Genomic DNA, 13,882 nt, shown 5'->3' with positions numbered 1-13,882 from the left:
ATGGTGAGACCACAATTTCTTTATCCATTCACCAGGGGATGGACGTTCGTGTTATTTCCAGTTTGGGGCCTTTATGAACAATGCTACAATGCACGTTTGTATAGTTTTTGTGTGGACACCATTACGTTTTTAAATGAATGAATGAATTTATTTATTAGAGGGTAAGGGGTGGGGCAGAGGGAGAGGGGGAGAGAGAGACTCTGGAGCAAGCTCTGGAGAACTCTCTCATGCAGAGCCCGATCTTACCACCCTGAGACCATGACCTGAACTGAAATCAAGAGTTAGACGCTTAACTGACTCAGCCCCCAGGCACCCGGATACCATTACTTCTTGCCTGAACCAGGCCAGTAACCTCACCAGAGTCCATGCTTCTGCCCTTGGCTCCCAAGGGTCTGTTCTCACTTCAGCCAGAGACCCCTTTGAAAACGGGTGTCAGGTGGTGCCATTCCTTCGCTTTTAAACTTCCAGTGGGTCCCCTGATCCTGAAGACAAAGCTGAAGACCCAGTGTGCTCTCTTTCCCGCCTCCAGCCCAGCGGCCCCTTCGGTCAGCCACAGTTGTCTGTCCTTCCCCATCACTGGCCATGTCTCAGTTCCTCACATGAGCTACGCTCCCTCCCAAGCTCAAGCCTCTGCAATTGCTGGCCCTTTGCTGGGAGCCTTCTTCCTTCTCCTTCCTCCCTCTGGTCTGCAAACTCATCACTATCCCTCAGCTCTCCAGCGAGAATCATTCATATTTGCAGAGAAGCCTTCTGTAACCTTCCCATGAGCAGGTGGGGCGAGGGGGTTTAGAAGGGAAGGCTGAGGGGGTTGTCTTGAAGCTGCATTTAGGGAGCTGTAGAAGATGCTCTTGGTACCCTGTCCAGATCCTTTTTCCCCAGCATCTACTGTCGAACCTCCAGGAGTGTTGCAACTTCTTTCTCCAGAGAACTGCCTTCATCTAAGGGGTCCTGCCTTGGTAGAAGGTTCTGACAGCTTCTAGTGCTCCCCCACCCAGCAGTGTGTAGGCAACAGCAGATAGAAAGACACAGAAGACAGGTCCTCTGGCCTCAGTGAGGGGCCAAACTATGGGGCAACTAACACTCCAGACCACCTCCCTCTCTGCCCCAGCTACAGGTAGCTCCCAGCCGAGGCTAGATTTTATCCTGCCCCTCCCCTGCCCTAGCCTGCTTCGCTCAGTCTTTCACTGGGGCTCAGTGCACGGGAGTCAGACTAAGTCTAAGATAATCACATTTCACCTGAGGTTGAAAAATTGTCCATGTCAGTACCAGATATGTCCCCTCGCTGCTTCTGCTGATGGAAATGATGGAGAAGAAGGCGATGCCCTTCCCCAACTCCCTTTTGGCACTGACCCTGTAACTGGGCACCCCATCTGCTCTCCCCAAGCTCTTCCCTTTGTGCCCTTATGTCCTTCACTTGTTTGTGGACTGTCAATGATCTCTGCCTCACTTGATCTTAAGTTCTCCAAGGGCACAAGCCGCGTCTGTCTCAGCCTCTACCTTATCCTCGTTATCCACCGGGCACCCTGGGATAGTCTAAACAAATATTTGGTAAAGGGTGTTCCTTGCTGCAGCGTTTATGATACCAAGCGATGGGAAACAACCTAAATGCCCAAGAAAGGGGAATACCTATTTTTCAGTGGTCGGCTGGCCTTGCTTACCTAGACCGCTTCTTCCTCGCTTGATTTCATAGATTCACATACAGCCAGTAGTTCGGGACCTGGCTTGCTTGCCTGCATGCTTCCTTTTAAATACTTTATTTATTTGACAGATAGAGCAAGAGAGCACAAGCAGGGTAGCAGCAGGAGGAGAGGGAGAAGCAGGCTCCCCGCTGAGCAGGTGCCCGACCTGGGGCTCAATCCAAGGATCCCACTTGGATCATGACCCGAGCTGAAGGCAGATGGTTAACCGACTGAGCCACCGGGGTGCCCGTGGACTGGCTTTCTTCATGCCTTACACCGAGGTCGCAGAAGTCAGAGAAATCTCAAGGCGCCTTCCAGTCATCAGCCACCTACTCGGGAGCCAGAAAAGGGCAGAAGGCAGGGCGTGGTGGGACTTATTTGGCTACCAAATTTGGCTTTCCAAAGCCTGTATACATACATATGAACACCATGACCTAGAAATTCCATCACTAAGAATTTATCCTAAAGGAACAATCGAGGATTACACATCAAGGTCTAGTAGAAGCATAGTCACTGAAGGATTACTTAGGACAGTGAGGGGGGAAATGGCAGCACCTCTCACTGGTGGGGAACTGGTAAGTGAATTAGGCTGCGTTCACACTAAACCCTGCGTGCATTCTTTACACAGTTTCTAAGGAGTTGAAGACAGAAACTAGCGAACGAGAGAGAGAGATGCCAAGTGTCAGGCAGAGCTTGATTCAAATACTTGCTGTACTCTTTGAGGAGTGTGACCTGAATTTACTTAATCAGCGTCCCTGGACCTCTGTTTCCTCATCCAAACTAGGAGTACACTATCAGTCACCTCGCATGAATCAGCATTGGCTCACTGCCAAACAAAGCACTACACAACATCACTGGCGTAACCCCACAAAGGTTTATTTCTCTCTCATGCTAGGTCTGATGCAGAGGCACACAGCCTTCTGCTGACCCACAGACTCAGGATCAGGTTCCTTCCCATCATAAGGCTCCTACCATCTTAAATTCCTTTGTTCCCTTTCCCACTGGACAGGACAGAGAACGTGAAAGACTAGATGGGTTCCTTCCTGGCCAGGCGTGGTGGAGAGTACATCCCTCCGTCCACACCCTATTGGCAGCAAAGGCAACAGTCCTCCCTAGATGCAAGGGCGCTTGGGAACACTGCCTAGTCAGTGCCTGGGAAGGGGAAATGGGTTCAGGGAACTCTTGGCTTTGTTTCTGATCCACGCCTCCTGGGGACTCCTCTGAATGAATGAAGTGGCACAAAGTAGGGACTCCATTATGCCAGGCTTTTTCTCATTCCCTTTCCTTTATGACTGATCCTATGTGTGACTGCCCTGCCTCCTGAAAAGTTTTGTGTAAATTGAGGCAAGATGTTTATGCTTTGGGGTAGGGAGCAGAAGAGGGTGGGGTAAGCTGGGGGGCAGGGGGTCCACTTAGAGGAGCCCTAGAGAAGTCATCCCACCTACCTGCATCCCACTCAGTTTATTCTCAAAAAAAAAAAAAAAAAATGAGTCCCACGATGTTTCTCTTTCTCCTCCTCCTCTCTGCCGCCGGTGAAGCCTAGCCCCAGCTCTTCTCTCCAGCCTCCACACCTTTTGTGGCTTTCTTCATCCTGCCCACGCTTCTTTAATTTCTAGAATGTGCCTTGTTCCACATTGCTTTCCATGCCACAAGAGGCCCACCCAGCACGTCCTCAGGAAAGTCCCTCTCTCTAACTCCCTGGTTTAGACAAGGGGCCACTGCTGTACCCTCATGTAACTCTCTCGGCTTCTCCTCCATGGTGATGCCTCCATCAGGTGATGAGCCCTCCGTCGGGCTCCCTGCTCAGTGGGGAGCCTGCTTCTCCCTTTCCTTCTCTCTCACTATCTCTGTCTCTCCCAAATAAATAAATAAGTAATCTTAAAAAAAAGGGGGGGGGGGGCCTACCTGCAAGCTTAGAAAAGAGTCCACAGAAAGAAACCTACCTATGTAGGGACACCTGGCTGGCTCAGGCAGTAGAGTGTGCGACTCTTGATCTTGGGGTTGTGAGTTTGAGTCCCACATTGGGTGTAGAGATTACTTAAACATAAAATCTGGGGGGGAAAAAAGAAAAAAGAAGGGGTGCCTGGGTCACTCAATTGGTCAAGCATCTGCCTTCAGCTCAGGTCATGGTCCTAGAGCCCTAGGATTGAGCATCGGGCTCCCTGCTCAGCGGGGAGCCTGCTTCCCCTTCCCTCTCTGCCTGCTTCTTTGCCTCTCTGTGATCTCTGTCAAATAAATAAATAAAACCTTTAAAAAGAAGAAGAAGAAGAAAAAGGAGGAGGAGGAGGAGAAGGAGGAGAAGAAAGAAGGGAACTTACCTTGCTGGCACCTTGATCTTGGACTATCAGCCTCCAAAATTGAGAAATAATATTTCTGTTGCTTAAGCCACTCAGGGCGGTTTGGGTGGACCAAGACGTCACAGAACCCATCTGAATTGTTGTTCTTTCAGGACTAATTGTTAATACCTGCAAAGCACTTAAAACTGTGCCTGGCATCCAGTTAGTCCCACTAACTGTTAAGCTGGTCACATATCAGATGTATAAGAATTTGTGGAGTGAATAAATGGATCCATTTTACAAGTTTGAGTTCTTATGCAATGGTCTCCTTGAAGTGAACTTAACTGAAGTGAAAATAGCCTTCAGACATTTGAAGGACTCCCTTAACTGCATTTTTATCCCAGGATATCCGACACAGACGAACTCCTTAAAAAGAAAATTCATAAACAAAGAAACGGAGTTGAAAGAGAAGGTTCCCATCTCCAAGTTTTTTTTCCCTAGAACGCCCACCAGAGGGCCCCCTGTTGTCTTTCTCCTTCCAAACCAAGGTTGGCCCCCGGGGAAGTGACCACTCTGGGGATAAAGAAGAGAAAGCTGAGTTTTCTCCCTGGGTTTACTCCACGGGGGGTAAACAAAGCTCATACAATCATAGGTGTAGCCGGGTAGGGGCAAAAACCGAGGCGGGGCTGAAAAGAAGCAAGGTGGAATCTTGGTTTCGCTGGCCCTGGGCTAGTGAACCTCTGAAACTTAAGTCTCCTCCTTTATAGAGAGCCGAGATAATCTTACTTAGCACGCGGAATTGTAGGGAGGACCAAGTAAAAGTCTTCTGTGGAAATGTTAGCGGTTACTATGGAATCACTAAGTTGCAAGGACCTCTTTTACAGTTATCCTGCTAACGTGACAGTGCGGGGGTCCCCGCGCCCCACTCCTGGAGACCTGCCCCACGCAGTCAACCAACGTCTATTTTCCCACACTAATTTGAATGCATTCAGACCAGATGTAAATTCTTCTTGACATCTTCTCTGCCACAGCCTATCGTAAATGCTTATCTTACCTTGTTTACCAACCTGGCCCCTCACGGCCTCTTGGGTTTGCAACATCTGGTCTAAATAGAAAGTTCTGGGGTGCCTAGGTGGCTCAGTGGGTTAAGCCGCTACCTTCGGCTCAGGTCATGATCTCAGCGTCCTCAGATAGAGCCCGGTGTCCCTGGGTCCGGCTCTCTGCTCAGCAGGGAGACTGCTTCCCCCCTCTCTCTGCCTGCCTCTCTTGTGATCTCTCTCTGTCAAATAAATAAATACAATCTTTAAAAATAAATAAATAAATAAATAAATAAATAGAAAGTTCTGTGCCCGTCAGGAGATACCTGAAATACAGCATTATTAATCCCAACCACTGCTATTTACTGAGGCGGGCCCCAAGCTGTATGCATAACATACAGAAGCCAAATATAGCCAGAACTTCTGGATGCCGAGTCTCTGCGTGGTGACTGACTTGGCAGAAAAAATGTAATTGGAAGCAATTCAAATCTTCTCCCAAACCCTTGAAAAAATGTAAAGGGGTGAGTAGACTGTGAAAAGAGTTTGTCGCAGTATAATGGACTGACCACAAACTTGCCCATGTCTCAGGTGTGTAATTTGATAAGCGTTGGCGTTCAGGGCACATCAGTGAAACCATCATCGCCATCACGATAATGAACACACCTAGAACCTCTGTAAATTTCCTTGTGTGCTTTGTAATCCCCCCACCTTCCCTGGCCTGCCTGCCCTCCAGACCCCAGGAACCACCAGTCTGCTTTCCATCACTGGAGATTACTTCCATGGAACTGAACTCGTACCGTACGTTCCCAGTCTTGCCTGGCTTCTTTTTCACTCAGCACCATTACTGTGAGATTCATTCGTGTAGTGGTGCGTGAATGAATCTTTGGCTCTGTTGTCGCTCAGTTTCTCTTTGATTGTACGGAGAGGACATGCTTTGTTGATCCGTCTCCTGGCTGACCGTCATTCGGTCTGTCTCTGGCTTTCGGCTACTACGGATAAAGCGGCTGTGAACTCGCGTGGCACATGGTTACTCGTGGGCAGATGTTTGCATTTGTCCTCGGTAAACACCGAGAAGTAGAATGGCTGGATCTTATGTTAATTGTATATTTAACTTTTTAAGAAACTGCAAACTCTTTTCCAAAGTGGTTATACCACTTGACAGTTCTAACAGTTGCGCCGGGCAGTTCTAGCGGCTCTGTTAGGTCCGTTATTAAATGAAACGAGACTGAGACAAAGTGAAAGTTATTTAAAGCTTTATTTTATGATAAGTATTAGAAGTTAGACTGTTAGACTGATTGGTCAGGGGAACGAGACTGAGACAAGGTGGAAGTTATGCAAAGCTCTATTCTATGCTAATCCTTAGAAGTCAGACAGACCAAAGAGAGCGATCACCCCCAGCTTACAGGCTCAAGAATTGACTGACTGACCGGTCAGGGCCGCCTCTGAAGAGGGCGACCCCTCCCCATCTTACTGACTACCTTTTATAGAGCAAAAGTCTGGCCACACATAGGTGGCCAATGAGATTGTAGTCATGTTGGGTCACACACAGGTGGCCAATTGAATTACAATTTACCCTATAGTAGCTGTTTGACCTAACCTATTACTCTGATCAGAATTGGTGCTCAAGGTTGGTGCCCAAACAGCGGGGTTTACATTCTTTGGTGGTTAGGGGGAAAGTATGTGTGTTTCTTACTGATAGGATGTCTCCACCTGGCCCGACTCGTCCTTGTATTCTGGGCTCTGTTATCAGGAACTGGCCGACTTGGCCTTGTATTCTGGGCTCTGTTATTAGGAAATAGCCGACCATATTTTACTGGTTTCCCAGACTTGCTTCTAAGTAAGTTTCTCTGCGGGGAGGGGGGCAGGGTCAGTTTAAGTTGGCTGCACAAACAACAAAATCGCTTTTAACCAAGATGGAGTCGCTCTGGCTAAATAGGTCCTTACAGCTCCAGATCCTCACCCGCTCTCTGTGGTCAGGCTTTTTCATTTTAGCCATGCAAATAGGTGTGGTTTGGGGACACCTGGGTGGCTCAGTGGGTTAAAACCTCTGCCTTCGGCTCAGGTCATGATCTCAGGGTCCAGTGATTGAGCCCCGCATCGGTCTCTCTGCTCAGCGGGGAGCCTGCTTCCCCCTCTCTCTCTGCCTGCCTCTCTGCCTACTTGTGATCTCTCTGTCAAATAAATAAATAAAATCTTTAAAAAAACAAAACAAACAACAAAAAACTTGTCTGCTCTTCTGTTCTGCAGACCCTACTCTTCGAGATGCCACAATCACAGAAGAGTCCCACCAAGCTCTAGTGGTAAGACAGGTGAGGAAAAAAAAAAATTAGGGCCATTTAGCCAGGAAGAGAGAACTAGCAATGGTGGCATGAAAACAGCCTTCAGACATTTGAAGGACTGTATTTGACCCCCAACACATCATTTCTCAACCTTCCCTTCCTCGAGAGGATAAAATCATTTTCAGTATTAATCATTTGGTAACCAATAAAGATTATTATTTTCTTGAGTCATGGTTTCATTTCATTTCATTTATTTTTTAAAGATTTTTATTTATTTATTTGAGAGAGAGAGAGAAAGTGAGAGCAAGCACCAGAGCGGGGGAGGGGGCAGAGGGAGAGGCTCAGCAAACAGGCCACTGAACTCAGACGGGACCCCAGGGGGCCCCATTCCAGGACTCCCCCCCCACCAAGATCATGACCTGAGCCAAAATCAGATGCTTAATCTACTGAGACACCCAGGCACTCCCATTCTTTCCTTTTAAAACAATTAATGGTTAAGAAGTAGGAATACATTGGGGGCGCCTGGGTGGCTCAGTGGATTAAGCCACTCGCTGCCTTCGGCTTGGGTCATGGTCTCAGGGTCCTGGGATCGAGTCCCGCATCGAGCTCTCTGCTCAGCGGGGAGCCTGCTTCCCTCTCTCTCTCTCTGCCTGCCTTTCCATCTACTTGTGATTTCTCTCTGTCAAATAAATAAATAAAATCTTTAAAAAAAAAAGAAGTAGGAATACATTTCAATTTTAAACTTATTAGTGAATTCAGTAAAAATATCATGCAGGAACTAAAATTAGCACTGACCAAACAAACAGAAGTATTACATCTTGCTGTTCACACTGTGTTTCATCTTTTTAAATTTTATTACTCCCAGTGGCCTTCTAAAATGACCAAATTAGAGGTAGGATAGGTTCTGTTTCTTCATCTTTTTAATCACTGTACTATCTCTGTGTTGTTTTGTTTTTAAATCTACTGTTTATTTATTTTTTTTTTTAAGATTCTGTTTAAAGATTCTCTCCTCACTCTCGAGAGAGAGAGTGAGGAGAGAGCATGAGAGGGGAGAAGGTCAGAGGGAGAAGCAGACTCCCCATGGTGCTGGGAGCCTGAAGCAGGACTTGATCACAGGACTCCAGGATCATGACCTGAGTCAAAGGCAATCGCTTAACCAACTGAGCCCACCAGGCACCCGAAATCTAATGTTTGAAGGAGGAACACGGAGTGCCATTGGGGCTGGTGTTATGACCACCCCCAGTGATTTTATATCATTAAAAACCTACTCTTAAAACCAAGATAGCTGAGACCAGCTACCCGGGGAGTAGCCATATCACTGGGAATTCTCCGAATTAACTTCCCTATAAGTAGACTACAATGATTACTAAAAACAAAACAAAAACACCCCAAAGATATTACAAAGTACCAGTTTTACATTTATATTACTTGTGTTCTATTTTAATTTAATTATATACTTATTATAGAGTCATTTATATTACTAAAACCCAACAGTACAGGAGTTCTTTCAGAACTTAAACCAACTGGGGATGGAGGGCGAGAGTATTTTGTAACTGACATTGGTAAGAAGTGCTATTACATTTTGATAAAACTAACTTTTAGCTGGTCTTACCATTAGGTTAAAATTCTCTACATGAAATGTTCATTCCCCTTTGTTACTAGTTGTTCCGATCGGAAGCTAGCTTTTCCCATCACTCTGCTGTTGACTGGTACATCATCACTGGTCATGTGGACGGGAGACTGACCGTCTCCCATGGCGTAGAGGGTAGGACCCAGATGGGTGGCTGTGTATACCTGTGTAGCCTTGAATTTTCTGAACCTCAGTTTCATCATGGCTACAATAGAAATTTTGTAACATCTCTTAAAGGACCACTGTGAGATCCATTGATGATGGATGTGTAGGCGCTTATTCTGTCCAGTGGGTAGATCCCGTTCCCTTGAGGGTTGTAACAGAAGAGACCTCAGTCTTACAGTCTCCTTGCTGCAGATGGGGACTCCTGAGCCCACATTGTCCCTGTCATCTCATTATCCACAGCAGGATTTGCAGTGCCCACTGGGGAGGGCATTCTTTCCCTCATGGCCCTCCTGCCAACTCACCTACCTTTCTCCAACGTCACCCTCACACCTGGACCTTGAAGGTGGTTTATGAAGACTTTTACTTAAGGCAGTGGTTCTCCATCAGGGTATCAGAATCCCCCGCAGGGCTTAGGAAACACTGGCTCCCTGGGTCTGCTGGAAGATTTGCATTTTTTTTTTTTTCCAGAAAGAGAGAGCACAAGCAGGGGAGAGGGAGAAGCAGACTCCCCACTGAGCAGGGAGCCCAATGTGGGGTTCCATGGGATCATGACCTAAGCCTAAGGCTTAACCGACTGAGCCACCAGGTGCCCTCGGGTTTTCCTTTCTAAAATGTTCTCAGGGGAGGCAGTTGTTGCTGGTCCTAGGACTGCACTTCCGAGAGAATCACCACCAGATTAAATCAAGTGTGGTAATTCCTTCTTCTTTGGCCCCTGGTTGATTCAGATCTGGCTAGACTACTGCATGGAAGCCACTCCCCCTCTGTTTCTCCCCCTAGGAAGCCAAGATGCCTCAGTGCATGGTGGCAGCCACTTTGTGACCACGAGGGGAGTCACAACTCAGTGAAGCTGATGCTGTAGACTGCTGAGAAGGAAAATGAAAAGAACCCGGACTCCTAATGATGCCACAGAGTTGTCCTTAACTGACTAGGGGAAGGCTGTGGGTGCATACGGTTTCTAGGGAGAAGATGGGAGAATTTTAATCAAGGCTTAATAGCTTTCATTTTGTTTCCCTTGTCTCAAGAACTACACTTTTGATCAGTCTTGACCTTTTCTTTTTTTCCATTCCCCAACTCATTCCCAAAATATAAAAAGGGAAATGTGAGGGTGGCCCAGGGACACCCCAATCTTGCAGTTGGTGTCTGAGGTGAGGTGAGGGCAGTCTTGTGGAAGGTCATGTCCCTCTCCTCAAGTTTTGCCAACTCATTGCAGAAGGGTCTGGCCATCTGCCTAAAATAACACCATTTCCTTGCAGGTTGCAAGGGGGGATATGAATTTCCACCACAGATACTAAGGGAACAGTACTTTATTTATCTGAAATCCAACTACTCCTGACCCAAGGCTTCCTCGTGTTCAGGGAGGGTGGCACTCATGTTCGGTCATAACTCAGCTTCTTATTTTTAGTCTTGTACAAAGGTCATGGGAGTCCTCTACAGGAAAATATGTTTGAGGGGGCCTTCTGGCCTTTCATCTATGCCCTTGGTCCAAGACTGTGGAACCACCCCCCAAGGCTGGCAAGACCACCATTTCTGTGCCAGGCTTCAGTGCGGGTGTCTTGGTTCAGACTGGCTGCTCCATAGCCAGGATCCATCCTTCCTGGGTTTTGCCCAAATCACCAATCCTCAGGAACCCCAAACCATGTCTCCAGTCTTGGGGTAGCTTCATTTCCCAGGGGATGGTCACGGCTGCCACCTCCCCCTTTCGAGCTCCTTCCTCCACCAGCGCTCCCAGAAGGTCGAATGTCATCTCCTTTCTACAGGCCCTTTAGAAACAGTGCTGGCCTCTCTTCTCTGTGGGTGGGTGTGACCCTGGAGTTGTACAAAATGGCAGCCCTGTGATGTTCCCTTCCTCTCTGCACCGCCTACTTCTCTCTCCTACCTTCGCATGCCTCATGCCCTCCCTTCCTCCTGACTCTCCAGCCATCACCCATCTCTGTAAAAATGTCAGAGTCCCCACTGAAGCCCCTTTTTGTAAATTGCTAAGTACACAGTTCCCAGAGTCCGCTGACTATCAAAAGCCTTTCTTCTCCGGAGTTTCTGCTGACTCGCAGAGGGGAACAGAGGGACTTTGGTCTCACCATTTGTTGACTCCTCTGGGGGCAGGAGCGGGAGGCTGGGGTTGGCTGGAACAGTGGGGGGTTTCCATGCCAGACAGCGCTGGACTTGTATCTGTGTATATGAAATCAAACGTTATCTCCAGCCACCAAGATTAATTTCCTTCTGAAAACATTCCCCCCTATCTGCATGGGAAGTTAATATTTCTCCAAGTCACAGCGTTTTGACTGAATTTCATGAGAACCAGTAACCCTGACCTTATTATGCTAAGGGAACATTAAGGGAACATTTCCCCTCCCTGCTTGGGATCACATTACAAAGACGTCTCACATGGGCAGCTCACAGTGAAGGGGCAAATGGCTTGTGTGTGTGTGTGTGTGTATGTGTGTCCCTGGCTACGGAAGGGGCAGCGGTCAATCCTGTTTGACCACAGATACACTGTACCGGCGCATAGTAAGGGCCTAATGACTGGAGATGCTACTATTATTTGCAGCTAATTACACATCTAACAGACATTCTTCCCATTTTTCCTTAGCAACAGAATCTTGATCTTGTCTAGAATAAAGGTATTTCCTCATTTCTCTTGCAACTAGGGGTGGCCGTGTGACTGCATTTTGTTCCCTGAATGGTAGGTAGAAATACTGTACAGGCCTCTTGGAGCCTGGGAAACCTGCATCAGGTAAGCATCCCACTCTTGATTTCAGCTCATGTCCTGGTCTCAGGGTCCTGGGATGGAGCCCTGCACTGGGGAGTCTGCTCATCTCTTACTCACGCTTTCTTGCTCTAATACGTAAATAAATCTTAAAAAAAAAAAAAAAAAAAAAAAGACTCAGCTTTTAGCTCAGCTCTGACACTAACTACGCGGGCTTATTGCAGACCCCATAGGTTAAGGGCTTAGTCCCTCAAGACGGCCCCCATCTCAGATGCCACTCACAAGTATTGGGGTCCCAGGGTACCCCCACTTCTGACTTGGCTTCCCATCAGAAGCTCCCATGCATGACCCCATCCTCAGTTTCTATAATCTGTTATGATAGCTCCCAGGATTCAGGGACACACAGTAATAACTGGTTTATTAGAAAGTAGTATGATAAAGAATGCAAATGACAGTCGGAGGAAGAGGTAGCTAGGGTGGGATTTGAAAGGGTCCCTACCGCAGGAGGGGCGCCTGGGTGGCTCAGTGGGTTAAAGCCTCTGCCTTCAGCTCAGGACATGATCTCAGGGTCCTGGAATTGGGCCTCGAATCAGGCTTTCTGCTCGGCAGGGAGCCTGCATCCTCCTCTCTCTCTTGCCTGCTTCTCTGCCTACTGTGATCTCTGTCTGTCAAATAAATAAATAAAATCTTGTAAAAAAAAATAAGAAAGGGTCCCTACCACAGGAGCTCTGTCCCCGTGGAGCAGGGAGGCACCACTCTCCCAGCACAAGCGTGTGTTCACCAACCTGCAAGCTCTCCCAACTCTCTTCTTTAGGATCCTAACGGAGGTTTTGTGACATAGGTGGTGTTGATTAAAATCACTGGCCATTGATTAATTCGGTCAGCAGCCCCTCCTCCCCCCTTAGAGGTCAGGTGTGGGTGGGAGGGCCTGAACTTTCTTTCTTTCTTTTTTTTTTAAGATTTTATTTATTTATTTGCTGAGCAGGGACCCTGATGCAGGGGTGGATCCCAGAACCCTGGAATCATGACCTGAGTTGAAGGAAGACACTTAAACTCGAGACCTGAAATTTCTAATCCTCTAATCTGGTCCAGGTCTTGTGGGTGGTGAGCTCCCCGCCCTTGCCCCACCAGCCATCAGCCATCTCGTTAACATACAAAAAGACAATTTCATCCCTCCAGAGATTCCCAAGATCTTGGAAGGTCTTAAATCTAGAATGGGGACTAAGTTCAAATAGTGGAACAAAAGATGCCCCTGTCACCTCTGTCATCCATTTTACAAGGGTTCAGGTGCTCTGTGCCAAGACCCAGGGATGAAGTCCAAATATATACTCCTTAGCTCATCAGTATCATGGAAACCTCCACTGTGTGGTGGTCAGGTCTGCCCTGCAGGGGTGCTCTTCTGTCTGTAGCCTGCCCCATGCCCCGGGAGTCTGTCTGGTGGTTGCCTTTGGTAAGTGGAGAGACCAGCAGGAGATAGGAGCATGGTAGTGGTGGAGGCATTTACTACCTCCTACCTCCTGGCTTGGAGTCACGTGGTTCTGGCCCCTCAGGACAGCCCTCTCCAAAGCGCTGGAGGCCATTCCCACCGCTCACCAGTCTGAGCCTGCTGACCAGCCCCAGCCCCTGCCCCAATACTCCATCCCTTGGGTTTTTCTACATCTGCTCCCACTTAGGTAAAGAGCCCCTTTATGGAAAGCCTCCCCCACACCATCTCATCCGAGAGTGCCTGCTGTATCCCACCAGGACCATGTAAAAATGAAGTAGCGCAAAAGAGAAGCCTTCATTCCACTCTGTCCTCCCGTCTCTGGGGTCCCCTCCTCTCCCCAGAAACAAACAATGTTCCCAGGCTCATTTGTATCTATCCATCTAGAAACACGATCATATGGTTCCTGCTTGCCGATCTGTTTTGGATTGTCCGTGAATCTGTGAATCTCGAGGCCCACGGATGCCTGTGAATGGACGTGACCCCAATGCTAGGCCCCGAGGACCCCCAGTTTAGCTTGATTTCCCTCTTGTCCCTTCGTTTCCTCAAAAAGGCCTTGTCTCAGGGCCAGGGGTTGGGGGGCGGACACGACACTCAGGAAGCCATGCTTTCTGGAGTGGTTAATGTCC

Source organism: Mustela lutreola, chromosome 11 (genome assembly GCF_030435805.1).
Source record: "Mustela lutreola isolate mMusLut2 chromosome 11, mMusLut2.pri, whole genome shotgun sequence".
NCBI classification, from domain to species: domain Eukaryota; kingdom Metazoa; phylum Chordata; class Mammalia; order Carnivora; family Mustelidae; genus Mustela; species Mustela lutreola.
The sequence above is the reverse complement of the archived record's forward strand: the minus strand, read 5'-3'. Positions refer to the sequence as shown.